Source organism: Protopterus annectens, chromosome 3.part0 (genome assembly GCF_019279795.1).
Source record: "Protopterus annectens isolate FY-2018-M chromosome 3.part0, PAN1.0, whole genome shotgun sequence".
Classification (NCBI taxonomy): Eukaryota; Metazoa; Chordata; order Ceratodontiformes; family Protopteridae; genus Protopterus; species Protopterus annectens.
The window spans coordinates 1,181,436,825-1,181,441,931 of NC_056731.1; the positions used below are offsets into that span (position 1 = coordinate 1,181,436,825).

The following is a 5,107-nucleotide window of genomic DNA, read 5'->3' on the forward strand; positions in this document are numbered from 1 at the left end:
ATTTGTTGCATTGCACTCTGTATTACTGTAGCACACCAGGACCTGATAAGGAATATGAGCAAGAATTGTTCAGAAATCATGCAAACAGATTAGTGTTACGTAATCTGTACTGGGATACTGAGGGAAACAGTGTTGTTAGCTGTTCATTACCTCAAGAATTCCTTGCACTATACAAATCTAATCGATTACCACATGTCAGTTTAACTAAGAACAAAAATGTAAAATGGGCAGACCCAGGAGAAAAGGTAACGAGATAGGAGAAACAAACTGATTTAGAATTATCAGAGCAGGGAATACAGAAACAAAAACTGAATTGGTTAACACAGGCACACCCAGCTGTACACTTGCAGTCTAGCGAGGACAGCTGATTAGCATTCTTATTAGAAGAAGAGGAGAAAGCCTTATGTAACATACCAAAGATTCTTTGGTCAACAGGCAAGTCAGATGTAGGACTTATTCGAACAGCAGGACCAGTTACTATTACACCGAAGTCAGCATTCAGACCACAGAAGAGACAATAGGGTGTGGTAATCGTGGCTGAGTGGTTAAGGTGATGGACTAGAAATCTATTGGGGTTTCCCCGCACAGGTTCGAATCCTGTCCATTACGGTGGTGTTTTTGGGGTTGGGAGGGTGTGCTAATGGTCAAAGTGTTTGCCTTACAAACACAAGGTGCAGGGTTTGAGTCTCACAAGGTATAATTGGCTAGGCTTAAAATTGCTCGCAAGGGCAGTTAGCTTAGTACTAATCTATGAACCTATGAATCTAATATCCTTTGAGAAAGGATGCAGAGATAGGAATCAAACCCATAATAGCAGCATTACTTAGAGAAGGAGTACTGGTAGAATCTCCTGATTCACCATGTAATACACCCCTATTTCGTCCTTCGGGTTCGATCGTTTTAAGGAATGGACAACAACAGAATATACATTTTTTGGTAACCACAGTAATTCCGACAAAAACAACATGGACATAGGTTAGTAACCCTTGAAACCAAGATGCACAAAGTTAGGTCCTTACAATGTGATAACTCTTATTTAAGGGAATGTATTACAAAAAAACGGGTCCCTAAGGGCCTTCGTATGTTTAAATTTCCAAACGGTCTAAAAAAAGTGACCCTGAATGTGAAGACTTAATTAAAATGTTTGATCGACATGGGGTGGAATTAATGGAATTTATTGTTAATATTAATAACAAAAAGATTGAAGAACTGTTGGGGGAAATTGATGAAATTAACAAAGTTGTAATAGATGATGGACATTTTAACCACTATTCTTTTAGATATAACATTATTTTTGACAAGGTGGAGAATGAACTTAACAATAACATTTTTAGAAAAAAGAAGAAACTTTCCAGAGATGAATATGAATATAGGAACGGTTTGGCTTACCCTTTCCCTAAAGCTTATTTTGATAACGATTTAAGGGGGGTAATGTACCTGTTCACTCACAGTTTCCTCATGAGAATGGTGTAAACAACAGGGTTGGCAACGACAATAATGGATATGATGTTGAATTTTCTCCCCTTAGAAGATCCGAAAGAATATACAACAGAAATCAGTCTAGACAAGATAAAGATTTTTTAGGCCACCAGGGGGGAAGGAGGTGCGAGGCAGAAATTCAGGAACTCCCCGTACAGGAGGAAGAACAGTTACTATTAGAACAGGTTTACAGGGGTAATAATGATAACGAAGAAGTTATAACTAACACTGACAGCATTGTTTTTCTATTTAAAGGTTTTAAGATATACAACTATGCAGAATTTCCTGTTTGTAAGGATCTTTTTCATCTTCTAATGAAAGGAATGAAATTTGTGCCCACCACTAGGGATGACAGTAGCAAAATCCTTATGGATTTTAAGATGTTTGTTAGAAAACTAAACCTTAAATTGTTGAACAAAGAAAAAACAAATAACAATGTTATTAGAAACCATGTTACTTACAAGAAAAGTTGTTACAACCCACTCCTTATACCCATTTTACACTCCTTTGAAAATGTTAGTTGTCAGGAGATTTATAAGGTTCTGAGGTCTCATTGTTATACTAGGTACAATCTGACACTGGCCAAAAATAATTTACTTTCACAACTAAGGAATAACAAGGACATAAGATTCATGAAACCGGATAAGGGTGGGGGTATGGTCATCTCTAATGTGGTAGACTATAACAATAAAATTACGAACATGTTGAATGACAATACCAAATATGAGGTAGCCTTCAGGAATGAAATTCATTTGAGTTACAGAAAGATTAAATTCCTTTTGGAGGACTCTTTATACCAAGGTGTTATTAATAAAGATGTTTTCAACTTCCTTCATGTGGAACATCCAGTGAAACCCATAGCCTTTGGTATTCCTAAAGTTCACAAGAATTGGGAAGACCCCCCTTATAGATTAATTATTTCTGGACACAACAGTATTACCCATTCACTGGGGGTGTTTATTGACCGGATGGTCAAACAAGCCCTGGTACCCTTAGAACATGTACTCATTGATTCATGGGACTTTTTGTGGAAAGTTAGAAAGGAATTTTTTAGCGACGATCTTTATTTTTCAACAATAGATGTTGTTGATCTCTTTACCTCTATCCCCCATGATGTTGGATTGGAATTTTTTAACAACGTTTTAGTCAGTAAAACTAATCTTAGTGGTAGTATGATTAATTTCATACTGGAATTAATGGAAATTGTACTAAAGAACAACTTTTTTACTTTTGAGGGGGAATTTTATAGACAAACAAAAGGAGTGGCTATGGGCAACAGTTGTGCCCCTATTTTTGCTAATTTAGTCATGTACTTTTGGGAAACCCAGTTTTTATTCAATTCTTGTTATAAAAATGATTGGTGTTTGTATCTAAGATTTTTGGATGATTTATTTATTTTATGGAAAGATGGAACATCTTTTGAACCTTTTCTTGAGTACATCAACAATGTTTGTGACTATTTTAAATTTACTGGGAATGGTAATTTTATGGAGATCAACTTTCTTGATGTAAAAGTAATTAAAGACGCTTGTAACAATTCCTTCCAATCTAGAGTATACAGAAATCCCACCTTCTCTAACGACTACCTTGAATATTCAAGTAACCATCCACCTTATACCAAGAGGAACATTGTTAAGGGTCAGATGGTTAGGGTAGTAAGGATGTGTTCTAGCTTAACCCTTGTGGAAGATGAAATTAGGTTAGTTATGGACATGTTTCTCCACCGAGGTTACCCCTGGGACATGTTAAAGAAAATTAGGGACCAGGTAATGAGTGAATGGAACATTAGATACAAACCCTTACTAGGGGCCAACGATGAGGAGGTGCCTCTGTTAAATAATGAACCAAAGGATTTTACCCAAGCTATGGTTTTAACTTATGGTGACACATCTAAAGAGGTGAAACAGATCATTAGAAACAATTGGGCCATGTTTAAGGGTAACAGGGATATTTTATCAGTTTTGCGTCCCGAACCCATTTTTACATACAGAGTTAGTAAGAACTTAAAATACATTTTGGAGAACAAACCTATTTTGAACTCCAAAAGGAAAGGTACACGCAAATGTGGTTGTTGTGAGTACTGTAGTTACATTTTTGAGGGTACTAAGGTTAAACTCAGTCCAATTGACATTGAGGTGGTTTTTGCGACTGGTTCTTGTACTACCTGTGGTGTTGTTTATTTAGCCCTATGTAACTCCTGCCCATGTTATTACATTGGCAAGACAGAGAGGAAGTTGAATCGTAGAATTTATGAGCACTATTGTAGTATAGGAAGACAGGATGAAAAAAATGCTCTGTCCAAACACATTAAAACCAACCCCTCTCATGGGTTCAAGTTTGGTATTTTGGAAGTGGTTGCTCCTGATTTCAGAGGGGGGGAGTGGACCAACAAGTTACTTAGGGCTGAAACTAGATGGCAACTCAGGTTAAATGGGGCTGAGTTTCCTGGTTTAAATGAATCTATTAGTATTAAACCTGAATTAAAGTTCAGAGCTAATAGATTATAATAATCACCCGTTTTAAACCCTTGTAATTATATAAAAGATATATAAAAAATCTTTTTATAATTGTTATATTATATACTTTTTATGTACTTTCTATGTATTTTAACACTCACTTCCCATCTTATATTTATTGATATGCACTTTGAAACATTTTCATAATAGAATTTTAAAAGTCTGTTGCTTTAAATTTTAATTGTTCTGACTTTGATGGATTCATTAAGGAAAATGTATAAAAAGGGTTTCAGTGTAATATGTCATTGTTCTGATGAAGTCAATCTTGACGAAAGCGCTTGACCTTTTGTGCTGTGTGGTGAATTTCTATCATTAAAGTGGTTGTTATTACAACTGTGTTTTTGTTTGGAGAAGTCACATTTTTTGAAGTCCTTTTGAAGTTTTTTCTACACCGCTGTGGAATCGGGGACTAGCTATTGGCGCCTGGAGGCAGTATTTTCTTTTTATGGTTGTCGTTTCTGCTTCTGCACCTTTTATTTTTTCATATATGACATCAGTGTTGACACAACAACATGGGGATAAGCAATGCCCCACAGCTTACTATTCATCACAGTTAGACCCAGTGGCGCGATCCTTGCCCCACTGTGTGCAAGCAGTGGTTGCAGCTGCAATGGCAGTACAGGCTTCAGCCTCAGTGGTGTTATTCCACCCTCTCACATTGAAAGTGCCTCATGCGGTTGCGATAATTTTACTGCAAGAAAAGGTAGCTTATCTTTCCCCTGCTAGACACCTTTCCTGTATGACTATACTGTTGAGCCAACCTCATATGACAATTGAACGATGCACGACATTAAATCCATCAACTTTGCTCCCAACTCCTGCGGATGGCACACCACACAGTTGCCTGCAGAAAATTGAGCAGAAAACATTACCCAGACAAGATCTCACGGATATTCCCTTGGATAAGGCCGAGGTGACATATTACGTGGACGGCTCATGCAGAAGGGGCCCTACAGGGAAAAATCTAATGGGGTATGCAATAGTTACAGACACTGAAACCTTAGAAGCCCAATCCTTACCACATAACTTGTCTGCACAAGCAGCAGAATTGATTGCCTTAACACGAGCTTGTACCTTAGCAAAAGACAAATGTGTAAACATATATACTGACA

At 37.1% G+C, this 5,107-nt stretch overlaps 1 non-coding gene across 1 annotated transcript; it reads left to right on the forward strand.

The window, feature by feature from the left end:
• Positions 1–527: 527 nt before the first annotated feature.
• TRNAS-AGA lies at positions 528–609 on the forward strand. Its single transcript has one exon. It is a non-coding gene; the product is annotated as a tRNA-Ser (tRNA).
• The last annotated feature ends 4,498 nt before the right edge of the window (positions 610–5,107 follow it).